The sequence below is a fragment of the Podarcis muralis genome, chromosome 5 (genome assembly GCF_964188315.1).
Source record: "Podarcis muralis chromosome 5, rPodMur119.hap1.1, whole genome shotgun sequence".
NCBI classification, from domain to species: Eukaryota; Metazoa; Chordata; class Lepidosauria; order Squamata; family Lacertidae; genus Podarcis; species Podarcis muralis.
In genome coordinates, this window is record NC_135659.1 from 59,722,375 (window position 1) to 59,736,904 (window position 14,530).

General features: G+C 44.5%; 1 protein-coding gene across 3 annotated transcripts in view; it reads left to right on the top strand.

Annotated features, from left to right (window-relative positions):
- The first annotated feature begins 3,555 nt into the window (after positions 1–3,555).
- Positions 3,556–14,530, top strand: part of SOX13 (SRY-box transcription factor 13) — a 66,822-nt gene continuing 55,847 nt past the window's right edge. For 2 of the 3 annotated variants that reach the window (XM_077928969.1, XM_028734210.2), the window contains exon 1: positions 3,556–3,701. The gene's annotated coding sequence lies outside the window, so the exon portion shown is untranslated. Of the gene's footprint in view, positions 3,702–4,311; positions 4,460–14,530 lie in introns of all 3 variants that reach the window. The other variant, XM_028734211.2, reaches the window with a different exon arrangement.

Below are 14,530 nucleotides of genomic sequence, written 5' to 3' on the forward strand. Positions count from 1 at the left end.
AAAATACATAATACTACAAATTCTGTACGGTCTACATCTGGATTGGAATTCCTTTTAGTTACTTTAATTTTTTAATGGTGTTCTTGCTGTCCTGGGCTCCTTTCAAAGGAAGAGGGGAAAACAGAAATATAAACAAATACATTCATATTGTTGCAGGCCACCACAATCTCTGAGTGAAGCGAGATTCCAGGGGTTTACCTAGGATTTATGTTTCCTTTTGGGAATGAGTCAGAGCAGAGAATGTGGCGTCTTTATGATATATGGCTTATTTGCACCTATAGAATCACAGATTCATAGAATTGTAGTCCAATCCTTTGCAAAGCAGGAATATGCAGCTGAATCGAACCTGCAACCTTGGTGTTATTGGCACCACACTCTAACCAACTGAGCCTACGACGGAGGGGTCCACAGCATTAGCACCCTAAAACGGTTTGGTTTCTTCCATAGTCACAACCTTGGAGCCAAACGGAAATCAGTCATTGTGCTCTGACCCTCTTTCCAGTTTATTGCCTTTTCTGACCTGCAACCTTTTCTCCCTTAGGTCACATTGCAGCCAACTCTCAGCTCTACTTCAAACTCTGGCTTTGTCTTCTGACTCTAAACTGGAGGAGAGGCCCTAGCCAGTCTAGCACAGAGCCCCCTCTCCTTGGCTTTCTTAATGGCTCATCTCGCAGGTAATTACTTCATCAAGCCTGGCTTATATTTTGAGCCCTGCTGGATCCAGGGGTTGAGGAGGCTTGATGAAATTCTAGCACTTACTGGATCCAGGAATTTAGGGGAACCTGACACCCTTGAACTCCTAACAATTAAACGCTTGGGAAAATCAGAAAATCATATGACGTTCCAACTTATTATTGGGGTTTCAAGAACCACAGTCACATTGATATTTATATGACAATTCTCACTATATTTACTTTCAGCTGATTTTAATGGTGCTTCCAGTAACAATACTTTGGATTGCTGTCTTAATTTTAAAATATAAAAAGTGTGTGAGCTCCTACAGTTAGGCCAAAAAGATCCCCAACTCTGTGTTTAGAGACTGAGGCCCCTCTAACCACAAAAGTTGCACAAGAGGACATCCTGGCCTAACTTGTGTTGTCGCTCCAGTTTGATAGAAGGGGCCTACTGCTTAGAATGAGGAAGAACTCAGTATAATTTGAAATTTTGCATCCTCCCTTTCACCACTGCTGGGTCTCCTACATGAACAGATTTGTTTTATCCAATTGGTCCAAGAAGGTAGAAACTCTCTAGACCCTAATTCAAAACCACACATATTAATACTCCTCTGCATTTGTAAGAAATCCATATCTTTTAGAATGGCAGCATCCAAACTTTGAAACTCTTGTCTATTGACATCAGGCAGATCCCTTCACTGTACTCTTTTCACCATCTGCTACAAACATTTCTGTCCAGGCAAACCTATCCAGATACTGTGATACCTCGGGTTAAGTACTTAATTTGTTCCGGAGGTCCGTACTTAACATGAAACTGTTCTTAACCTGAAGCACCACTTTAGCTAATGGGGCCTCCTGCTGCTGCCTCGCCGCCGGAGCACAATTTCTGTTCCCATCCTGAAGCAAAGTTCTTAACCTGAAGCACTATTTCTGGGTTAGCAGAGTCTGTAACCTGAAGCGTATGTAACCTGAAGTGTATGTAACCGAGGTACCAATGTATATAGAACATTGGTGTTTTAATCTGTTTTTCTAATTATTGTTTTAAATAGTTTTTTCAACTCTTTTTCCTTATAATAGTTTTATTCTTTTATTAAATGATTTTGAAGGGGTTACCCCCTCCAATTACTTATTTACTTAATTTGTATCCCACCTTTTCTCCAAGGAGCTCAAGGTTCTCCTGATCTTCGTTTCATCTGCACAACAACCCTGTGAGGGAGGTTAGGCTGAGACAGGCAGCGACTGGCTCACTGTCACCCAGTATACTTCATGGCTTAGTGGGGATTTGAAACCTTGTGATTTTATATTGGTTTTTTTATGTTGTAAACTGTCCTGAGATATGTGGATGAAGGGCAGTATACAGATTTAATTAATTTAATTTAATAATAATAATAATAATAATAATAATAATAATAATAATAATAAACAACTCTGCTCTCCTAGGTCCTAGTCTGACACTTAACTACTACATGCTGGATCGAGCGCTATATAAATGTTATGAAATCAATCAATCAATCAATCAATCAAATTATATGGGAATCCAAGAGATCCATTTCTAAAACCTTTGTTCTTACATGGAAGCAGTTGCACACTGGCAGAAAAAGTTCCGTTTCTTTTGAGTGACACTAATAGCTTTGTGACACATAAAGTGGCTCTTTATGCACTCGCTGCAAAAAAGATTAGAATGAGTTAGATAATATTGCCATAAATTGTTTTAGAGATTTGGAGGTTTAATCTGAAGCTGAGCTGGCTTGGAGCTTGCTGATGCTAATTCTGTTTTTCCTTCCCTCCTATCGTATATGTCCGATTTACATGATGGAGGGATGTTCTGTACTATGTAATAAAAATAATAAAAGTAATAATAATAATAATTTATTTATACCCTGCCCATCTGGCTGGGTTTCCCCAGCCACTCTGGGCAGCTTCAACAATATATCAAAATACAATAGTCTGTCAAACATTAAAAGCTTCCCTAAACAGGGCTGCCTTCAGATGTCTTCTAAAAATGTATCAATACATTTATAGTTTATTTTATTTAATAACATTTGCACACCACTTGATTGTAAAAAAACAGACACCTCACAGCAGTTTGCAGAAAGATAATAACAGCAAAACCAAGAAAAATTCACAACTGTTCTTTAAAACATTGCTGTTGACAATCTCTCTGTCTCAGGAGACAATGGAGGGGTGCGTACGCCTTGGGGGGGGGGGGTGAAGTCCAACCATTGGAGGGTTACAGCGCCTGCTGCGGCATAAAATACTAAAACAGATTAAGATGACCGCAACTTTCTAAGCAGTGAAATTGCATGGCTAGCTCAGCTGGTTAGAGTGCCGTGCTGATAATGCCAAGGTTGCAGGTTCGATCCTCGCATGGGACAGTTTCATATTCCTGCATTTGCAAGGGGTTGAGCTTGATGATCCTCAGGGTCCCTTCCAACTCTACAATTTTGTAATACACATACTGAATTGAAGTATATAAATGAACGAACGAAGCGGAATAAATAAATAATTTGAAGAACGAACAAAGAAATAAAAATCGGGCAAGCGCGTGAAAGTTCGCGCCAAGGAGAGAGAAACGCAACTGGCGCACCGCCAGCCCAGGAAGGCCTGCTCGGCGCAGCAAAGAAAGGCTGGTTGGGACGGAGGAGGAAGAGGGCGAAAGCAGCAGCATCCCTGACCTATCCTCCCCACGAGGAGGGAGGCTGGCTGGCGGGCGGGCGGGGGCTGCCGGAGAGGATGTTCATTGGAAAGTGCACGGATGGGTGGCCGGAGGAGCGTCCTGCCCACTTCCCCTCCCCTCCCTCCCTCCGTCCCCTCCCCGCGGAGCCTGCGACGCCCGCCGCGTGCGATCGGACAGCCCCGGCCGCCTCTTGTATACAACGGGGAGGGAAGAGGGAGGGAGCGAGGGACGGGTCCGGCCGGCCCCTGGGGCGGGGCGGCGTTTGCAAGACAACAGCCCGAGCCCGACACAAGGAACCGCTCGCTGCTGCTGGAGGGAGCCGCGCGGAGTCGCCAGCGCCAAGCAGCTTAGTAAGTGCCGCCGGCCGGGTCTTGGGGAAGCCCAGCCGCGCTCGCTCGCTCGCCACCCCGCCCCCGCCTCACCCCACCCTCCCCACGCCGCTTGCAACCCCCGAGGGGATGACATTTCTCTCCGATCCGAGGCTGGTGGGCGAGGGAAGCCTCTGGAGATTTCCCCCTACCCCCCAAATGGATTGGAAGGTTTTGCGGGCGCCTCTGGGAACTTGTAGCTGGTTGGGGTGTTTGGAGAGAGAGAGAGCGGAGCGCAAAGGCGCGCGCCGCTTGGGTTCTTTCTTGCGCGGAATTGTAGTTAATCCACCGATTAATAAAAAATCATTCCGTCTCAGAAATGGGAACTTCATTCATCTTGGAGGGGAGCATCCTGGTTGGCCTTTTCATTTTTTGCGGGGGAGGGCATGTGGTGTGTTTTTTTTGTTTTGTTTTTTAAAAAAGAAATATTATTTCTTTTAAAGCTCGTTCCAGTCCCTGTTTGCAAACTCTTATAAAGGGTGCTCTGTGCGCCGGCTACTCACCCGGCGCGCGCGGGTATGTTTGTGTACGCATGTATTGAAATCGACGGGACAACTCCAGCGCAGGGAATCAATGAATCACTTTCTTCCAGTCCATAAATGCACTTACCCAGGAATGCCCCATGAGAACCAAACGGCGCTGCAAAGGGGGCGGGTGAATCTCTCCTTACAGTCGTCAAGACATCTCGTTTGGGAGCAATTCTGTGGATTTTAGTGGAGCGACTGTGCGGCTACTCTGGAGTAAGTCGCATATTAATTCAAGATCTCCGTCCCCAGAAAAAAAAAGTGCTTTCAAAATAATATTTGCAGTGAGCCCCCTGCTTCCCTAATATGCCCCAGAAGGGAAGGGGTTAAAGTATCATTTGCGCCCGCGCACCCTCTCTCCCCCCTCCCGAAATAAAACCAGACCATCAGGTTTTCTGCACCGTCTCGCACGGTTTTCAGTGTGGCTTTCTCTGTTCGCGGACAGGGACCGTATAAGATTTTGCTTCTCGCCATATATGCATTTAGGTAGAGCTAACTTAATCATATAGGTCAGGGCTGGGGGATCGTTTCAAGGAGAATCAGAGCTACTTTCTCCTCTTCCCATTTCCTGCTTTCTATCTCTCTCTCTCCCCCTCGCATCTCCTGGCCAAAACAAAACAGCATATTTATAACTGACTAGGGGCACTGTCTCGCCAGCCAGTCTGTGGGGTTCTGTAACACAATGATTTCATAGTCAATGGGTGATAGGCAGGGTGATGCTCTTACAGTTGTAGGCACCAGCAGAGGTCACCAAGCATGTTATAAAATAAGCAGCCAGACACCATCCAGCTAAAAGGTTAATTCTCACTTACAAAGAGGAGCTGGCAGGACTATAACCTTAACCTGAATTTTCCTCCCTAGCTGTTTTGTTTTGTTTGCTTTCTCCAACAATGTGTTGTTTTATGTAGATCACTCTCAAGTTCCTTTATCATAGAATTGTGGAATTGTAGAGTTGGAATGGTGATTTGTAGCATGTTCTTGTTGATTGCTTATAAATAACATGTGGGAAAGAGTCTCCCCCCTCCTACGTTTTGGAGATAGCACAGCCTGTTTCTGGATCTCATCTTTTACTGCCCTTTGTGTAGCACTGTTATTCTGCATGATAGGACACTTCTGTGGTGTTGGGGTAGGCAATGCTTTAACAACAACAACAACAACAACAACAACAACAACAACAAATCATATTTTTATTGTTTTTCTATTATGTCCACAGTATTTTGTCTCTAATTTGAGTATATGGAATGGGAGTGCAGTGACCAGGGTGTGTGTGTGTGTGTGTGTGCATTATGTAACCTATCTGGCAAACCTGATGGCTGCCCGAGGTGCATTTAAAGGGGAGGGTGGAGAGGGCCTTTGCATGTGCATGGCACAGAAACCAAGATAATCCAGTTGCTTTCAGCCCCTGCTCCAAGTGCAGAGGGAGACAGTCACTCAGCATTTAGCATCAGCTTCAAAACGAGTGAAGAACATTTCAGCCTAAATGTTCGCTGCACTTCACTTTGGTTCACCCTGGCCTAATCTTCCCTCCTTTTTCTCCCTTGAAAATCACATCCATAGGACTGGTTCTGTGAAGGCAATTAAAGGATTGATAATCTGATCCAATAAGAATGGGTGCAGATCTAGTGTAGGGGTAGGAAATTTGTGGTCTCCTTGACTCTCACTAACCTTGACAATTGGGCGTTACTATTAGGCGTATTTGCACCTGCTTGTAGCTCATGTGAATTGTTTGTGAAATGAATAAGCAGATAATGTGTAAGATGGAGTGCAAAGATGTGTGTGTAGAAGGGGAACCTGTGGTCCTTCAGATGTTTCTGGGCTACAGTTTCCTTCATCCCTGGCCATTGACCGCTTTGGCTGTGTCTGATGTGAGCTAGGTTCCAACACAATGAAGGACCACAAGTTCCCTCACCAGGTGTAGGTTGGTGTCCCAACCCTGCTTTTTGTCTCCCCCTGTAATCCGTAAGTACAAGAAGGAAACTTTGGTGCAGCATCTGTGCCTGAGAAAATAAGCTACAGTACTTCTTTCCGCAGCGCACAGTTACAACCATGGAACTCGCTCCCACAAGTGGCATTGGTGACCACTAGTACCTTTGAAAGAGCATAAGAAAAATTCAAGGAGGAGAAGGCTATTGACTGCTAACTGAGACAGCTATGTTCTGCCACCACAGTTGGAGGCAGCTATGCTTCTGAATACTAGCTGCTGGAAGCCACAGGAAGAGAGAGTTGTCTTGCGCTCAAATCCTGCTTGCAAGTTTCCCACAGGCATCTGGTTGGCCAATATGAGAACAGGATGTTGGACTAGATGGGCACTGGCTTGATCTTAAGGCTTAAGGCAGGCCTGGACTCTGGCAGCGAGGCCTTGCATGTGCTGGAGTTTAGACTCTTTCAACTCCTGCTCCTTTTTGCTGCTGTATCCAGGACTATCAAGATGATTCACAAGACACTTGCAAATGCTAAAGTTCACAGAGTGCTAAAGTTCAAAGGGTGGGCGGGTGGGAAAGGATATAATACCAGCAGAGCAGGCTTTCACATGATATCAGAGAAAGGCGTAAATCCTTTGAGCGGAATAGGAAATCCATTGCAAAAGGTGTTTTTGCGCATTGCATTTTAAAAGTGTACAGCTGTGGGCTGAGATCTAAAGGATTCATACATATTTCAGGCCTCTGCCTCTGGTGGAAGCTTCTGCTCGCAGAAAAGCTATTCTGCAGGCTGAGGGAAAAGCTTCTGAGCGACATTCCATGATGTATCACAGGCTGCTACTGGAAGGAGAAACTGGCAACCCCCTTGGTCTTTTGGGATACTGACTGTGATGAAATCCGAGGTATGAATATGATAAACATGGGTTCACAAACTGGTGTGTCACCTGGTTATACTCATTAGGGAGCTGTGATGGTCTGTAGGAAGTACACACTTAGGGGCAAACCCAGGTTGGCCTCTACATAATGTGGAAATTGACCCAAATATTCATCCTCGTTTGACAGTTTCATATGTCTTAGACTAAGATCCTTTTCTCTGATTATGACTATTATTTGGAAATATGTTTGACCCCTTCCCCCAGTATCACCTGCCATTTATTTGAACGTTTCTCTTTGTAAGCAATTCAGTTTGGGCTGCTATTAAACATCAGATTAAAAACACCAATGTGGCCTGGTAACATACTTGCAAGTAAAAGATGAAAATGTTTTAATATCTTTTGGCTATTTTTTTCCTGACAGATTCCTATACAAGTGTGGTTATTCCAGAAAGAAAGTCAGGGGATCAGGGATGGAGGCACAGAATCATGATACTTGTTTTTGTTCTCAAGTTTCAGCTAATGTATTATTATTTTTAAGTACTGTGAACTGTGCTACTTGGAATACACATGTTTGCTGAGAATTCAGTCTGACTTTTTAAAGGATTTGGCCAGAGTGAGTTAGCACCGCGGCTATGCTTGTGACTTGTCCTCCATCCAAATGAATGTAGTTTATCTGGAGGCAACAGGCAAATAGCCTAAGGTTATATGCTGGCACCTGAATTCCAAGCCTTATCTAAGATTGCAGAACAACCTATTGAGGACAGTCTTTGCTTTCTGAAACAAATACTATAACCCAGTTTTGCTCTCCCTGTGGAACAATATCTTTTTTGGCTGCTAACTCCTTTGGATGCCTGCCAGGCTTTAGCACCCTGTGTCAAATAACACGCTTCTGACAAAGGTTGCCCCAGTCAGGTGGGAGAAAATTACTCAATGTTCAGGTGTCCATGTGAGTGTTTTGTTTTGTTTTGTTTTTGCTCTTGGGCATTTTAATTGTCCCAATCTTAGTTTCACCTAATTGGGGCGGGGTGTGTGTGTGTGTGTGTGTGTGTGTGCCATTGAATTCCACATGATACTCAAAAAAGCACAATAGAAGTAAAATATATAGGGGAATCTCTGCCTATCAGAAGAGAGCCAGGCTTTATGAATGATACAAGTTTTTCAGAGAAAGAAAACACCACCACCACATCTCCATACACGGAGATTCTCGGTGTGTGATGTGACATCATCACCCAGTGAGTTTGTATGCCTCCACTCTCTGTCATTTGCAACATCTGGTCCCACCTTTAATGAACAGAACCTTTTGGATGGTGGCACCACAAGAGTCACTCCTGAGCAATGTCTGCAGGGCTGGCACCAGCAACTGACATTCTTGGGCAGCTGGCAGGGCCCCAAGACCCTGGCAGGGCCCAATGCTGACACTTGTCCTGGGGCCCCATTTTTTGGGGGGAGGTGTTATCAAAGCCAGCTGAGTGTAGCTGCTTTTATTTTCCTGCAATGCCCCCAACATAACTTCAGTGTGGGGCTTTGTGGGAAATTAAAATGGCTGCTGACGCCACCCCCCATGGCTGCTTTGAGGGCTGCCACTGCCCGTCACTACAACCAAGGCTCAGCACCAAAGGAGGGCGCTTGGTCAGGGGCATCTCAAACCTGAAGCTGGTCTTGGAAATCCACCTGGCTTATTCTACCTCAGCTCTGGAAGAGCAGTGAAGATGATGTTGTTTGTGAAGGCCTTCGGAGGAAGTTAGCATTATGATTGCTGTTGGATACTGAGATACTTTAAAGCAGGGGTCAGCAACCCTTTTCAGCCGTGGGCTGGTCCACCGACCCTCAGACCATGTGGTGGGCCGGACTATTTTTTTTTTGGGGGGGGGGGAATGAATGAATTCCTATGCCCCAGAAATAACCCAGCCATGCATTTTAAATAAAAGCACACATCCAACTCATGTAAAAACACCAGGCAGGCCCCACAAATAACCCAGAGATGCATTTTAAATAAAAGGACACATTCTACTCATGTAAAAGCACGCGATTCCTGGACCGTCCGTGGGCCGGATTGAGAAGGCTATTGGGCCACATCCTGCCCACGGGCCTTAGGCTGTGTTGTTGCTGTCTTATTTTGAACGTTTTTATAGCTGTTGTAAAAAAAGAAATCATGTTGTTTTAAAAAATTATAAGCCATTGTGGGGGGTCCTTTGGGACTGAAATTTATGAGTATGATGTGATCATTTGCATATGATGCCCGTCAGATTAGTTCCTTTGCAGGAAACTCTTCTAAAGTTCAAGATGATTATGTGCTCACCTCCGCCACCTTCCAAAATGACATGTTGTCCCTCTCCTAGGCCCTTCCCCAACTAAGCAGAGTGATGGTTCTGTACACAACACATTTGGGGGGACAGATTCGCACATTAAGAGCTCTCTTGGGAAACTAAGGGAGGAAACACTTGTATAGTAGCTCCTTGTGGTACCCAAAACATGGCAGTATCCTTGAGGTGTCTGAGATGAGCTTGGTGCTGCTGCTGCTCAGAAGTGCTTCCCACAGCTTCCATGGGTCTGTAACGTGAGAACTGATAATAGGTAGTGGGGCATAAACATGAAACAACCAGACAGAAACCAGCCTCAATTTCAATTTGATACCATGCAAGAAAGTCTAGCAAAACTGGCGGTCGTGTTCCTAGTTCTCTTCTGTTTAGGCTGTGGTTTGGATTTTTAAAGAGAGGAAGAAGATATGTGGAATTTCCAGGGCTCAGTTGGGCTTTCGTATGATAGCTCAGTTGCATGAAATGGCTATCATCATGGATAGGGCTTTGTTATTTGATGGAAACGGTTCTTGTCAGGGTCAGCAAGCTTATCAATTTGAACACTACTCCCCCAGGTCCCCACTTTAACCACTATACCACACTGACTGACCAGTGGGCTTGATGTGGGCTGGGCGATTGCTGAAAAGGACTTTGTTGCATAGGTGTAGTGAGTCAGTCACAACAAGCCTGTTGTTTCAGGGAGCTTAATTTCATGTTGCTCTATGGGTCTCCCAGACAACACACAGTCTTCCAACATTGTCTTTGGGTTTTGCACAATAGACTTCTTAGAAAGAGTGTGTAATACTGATATTAGGGGAAACTGCAAGGCTGAGTGGTGCAGCAATAAAACAGCTAGTGCATTTGTAGTTAAGCAGCGTCTGTTATGGTTTCAGGTAGATGGGGGACTGTGTGTTGAGATTCCTGCATTGCAGGGCATTGGATTAGATGACCCTTGGGGTCCCTTCCAACTCTTATGATTCTATGACTCAGAAAATGGTAATTAGACACAGGATCACTGATTTGAATCTTAATGGAGGGACTAGAGTAGTTGTTGCACCCAAGGCACCAAAATAAGAGGGTGATTGCCATGACCCTATCTGTAGAGAAGGGAGTTGTGTCAGCTGCCCGTTCATTGAAGCAGCAGAGAGTACAAGGGCTCAGTTTGTTCTTCCTCCTCTCTTTCTAAGACACAACCTCCCTTTTCACATCTGCATGTTGAACCAGTATCATTCATTCTGTCATTAGGATCCAAAGAAATGTCTGCATAGTTATACATGTGTCCAAAGGTGCATGTGTTTCTCATAGGACAGTCCTCCTTTGCCACATGGTAAACAACTTTTGGAATCGGAGGGGAGACTCAAAAGCATTTTGCAATATGACAAAGAGGCAGGGGGAGGGGACTAAAATATTTCCTTGGAGAGATCAGAGCTCCTTGGGGGAGGCTTAATTTAACCCTTCGGAACCCAGTCTAACTGGCTGGTAGAGGAAATTTCATGGCATAATGATATGTACACTATTTATTAGTCTCTTGCTACGACCATAGTTGTCCAAAAGATTCTCCCTGAGGCAAGGAGGAAGATAGGTAGCTTAGAGACATGTAGCAAATAGTCACACTAGAAATCTTTGACCAGTTGCCACCTGACTTGCTAGTTTTCACCCTTGGCAGGCCAGTGAGTCTGGATTTTTGTCCTCCTGGGTCACAAACTGGGAAGGATGTCCGGACACTTTCAGAGCTAGTGTGAAAAGCATGACATTTGCTTCCTGTGTTACTTGCATACAATGGCATACGCTTGGTTTCCACGATATATGCATGTTGTAAATCCCAGCTGCCTCTTGTGTATATCTGTGTCGTACATGGAGCTGAGAATTTCATATGCTGTTCCTGCCTGCACATTCTAAGTGTATGGATTAAAATGTTCCATTTGCAAACTGTAAAACATAATGTAATGTGTGACAGGTAGCAAAATGGAGGAGAGGAAGTGCTTTGGGGAGCTAGTGTCTCTAGTATGGAACAACTCTGATTCTCAATGCATGCTGTTTAACTAGAATGATCAGATTTCTGCCCCATACTCCCATCTTGATCCTAAATCAAGGCACATTAATTCCAGTAGGACTCACTCTCCAGTCTGAGAGTGGCTGTCTGAGCCAAAAGGTGAATTCTGAAGAACATCTCTTTGAATACAATGAGCCTTTCTGGTAAGTACATGCTTGTAGTGGATGGTGTGGCGAGTTGGAGGCACTTATCTGTCACCCCAGCAGCTGTACTGGATTGGCTCAACCTGTGCATTTGCACCATTCTGACCTCACCAGCACCTACTATGTCTCTCTTGCAGTAAGCAGCAGCAGTGCGCGCCTCCATTGCACCATGCTATCCACTGCTGTGTGTGTGTGTCTGTTTGTAGGGCCTGGAACCGCTTGTTCCTGAGAAACTTGTAAAACTGAACAAAGTGCATATGTTTGGAATCAACAGGATTGAGATGGGACCGGCTGATGACTCTTGCGGATATTTTTGGAGTCCTTCATTGGCAAATTTGAGTAGGGCCATTGGCCAGGTGTTCAAGTGGAACATGTTATGGGAAGTCTGTAATTGTGTGTGTGAGATGTGTGTGTGTGTATAAGAAGGATGGGAATGTGCAAAGACATCTCAGAGATCCATTGTATCTTTGTGCACAGATAACCACTCACTGCACCCCTTACAGGATACTTGTCTGTGGGAGTTTGTGCACACTAAGACACTGTCAGCAAATGCGATACTTATTTTTCTCTCTCTGTAGGAATGAAGGGCAACCATATGAATATGTACAGGGGTTCATCCGAGAACACCACCAAGGTGGAGCAAACCTACCCCCTGCCCCTGGTGCTCCTGGAGTCTGAGGGGCAGGCTTAGCCCTTTCATCTCAACTGTGTACAGATTGAGTTTCTTGATCATGTTAGCTGGAATGGTGGACACACACACTCAGTGTTCAGTCTTTGGAAAGGTCACACTGATATTTACAATATTTTATATAAAAGAATTAATAAAGGGAGAAAATAATAGGTCACAGCCATGGCAGGAATCCCAATCTAAATTATCTAGGTGGGGCAGGAAAGTGTGTGTGATGTTGGCATTGTAGGTCAACCTAAAGCAAGAAAACTTAAAAATTGCCCTGTTGGTCCACACAGACCTCACCCCACCTATTCTCATCCCAAATAGCTTCCTTTCTTGTATCAACTCCTCCCTGTAGTTTATGTACACCCCTAAATGGGAAGCTTGTGGCTTATGGAAACCCTCCCCTGCTATCTTCGTTGTTTGCAAGGTCACCGTTTGCTCAGATTCCTCCATAACCATCAGCATTTGACAAATGAAACATTGCTCCTGGTCCCCATATACACTTAAATGGTTAAAGATGGGGCTGTGGTTCCTAACCTCTTGATCTTTAGAACTATTTGAAGGGGCAAAAGATGGCGGTGTCTTGTTTACCTTGTTCCCTGCCTGACAGATTGCATGTGACAGATGCAAGCTATCTAAGTGCCCAACAACTGGAATAGATGGTTCTTTCACATCACAGCAAATCAATAGCCTCTCTTGACCCTCTTCCCCCACTTTGAAGAGTATCTCACTATCCCCACTGAGCGAAATATGCTCCCCGCTATGCATAGAGGAACTACTCTGCTGCTGACTTGGCTGCAAGCTGTGTACACCTCCATCCAGATTGTTTCCTTTGCGCTAATGAGTTTTTAATCATTGGATTCTTGGCTGAGAAGCTGTTGAGTTCAAAGAACTCCTTTCATTTTGTACAGGAGGAAAGTTGGCCTAGCTGGAGGCTGAAACTTTTTGGAAACTTAGCTGTTATTCAAAAACATTTGACTCTTTCCCCACCCCCTGCCCCATTCCCCAACCAACGCACACTCTTCCCCTCCTCCTTAATCCACCTGCTTCAGTGCCATATGTCTAAACCTGGAACAGCTCCAGTCCTGAAACAATGGCCTTTGGTCTGACTTGGGCCTACTAGTAACAGTAATAAAGGCAGACTCTGAAGGGAGAGAAATAGAATGGCTCTTGCAAACTGCTCAGAGTTTGGGCCAATGGGTGCCTAAGTACCAAAAGAATTCTAGATAGAAGATGGTCATTCTAGCATTGGGAGGATGTTTTTATTGATCCAAAAATTACCATGTGAATGGTGAGCCTGGAGGATGTTTGCTTTCCTTTAGCAATCAGCCTCTCTTGCTTGCTTGAACCATCCTTTTAAAGACCTAACAATGTGGTAGATACATCATTTGTAGCAACGTCAATTAAATACCCTTCTAAGCTGAAGACTAGCCCCGTTTTAATTTTGTTGAAGCAAGAGAGGATTTCCATCCTTTCTCTCCTTTGCCTCCTGCCCCTAACCATATCCTTCCATTCAGGTCCTCCTTTCCAGCCCCCTCTGAAAAATGCAAATGGGGATATGTGGATCCAAAATCCTGCCTTTATGCAAGGAAATGCTTCTTTCATCGTCCCTTCTTTTCATGTGCCTCATAATCTAGTAGTACCTTTTCAGCCAAGCTGTCCTCTGCTAGCTACTACGTTCTGGAGTCTCATTATGAAATTAAATAGTGTTTTGAATTGCCTTGGGTGGGGGGAAATGGGAAGAATGTTTACTAGTCCCTTTGTGCAATCTACTGGCCTGTAACCTTTTATGATGATCAGCACTGCTTCACTTGCACAGTTGGAAGGGAAGAAAAGCAATTGACTGGGATTTTGCATGCATGGCTGAATGAGGATGATAGCAGTACTTTAGGGTCTGAAATTAGTGTCTGTTTTCATTGAAGAAGATTCTCACCAGGCTGTATTTGGGAGATATATATATATATATATATATATATATATATATATATATATATCCAATTCAAGCCTCCTGTCCTCTCAGACACAAAGGATTCTGCCATCTCTATTATGTTTTTCTGACTGCCTCCCCTTTCCAAATCACCCTAATCTCCAAATACCAAGGAGCAAAACAGGGTTGCTTCATCTATAGAGGACAAATGGATGCCCACCAGAATTTGCAAAGTGTCACATAATGGTATTAGGTTTTTCCCCTCAGTGAATTTGTGGCAAGAGAAACCCATTTTACAATATGAAAAATGCAATGTTTGAAGAGGCCCACTCTCTTCTGTGTATGTACCTTAACAATGCTCTTGTCTTTTATATTGCTTTCTTGCAGATAAGGCAAGGGA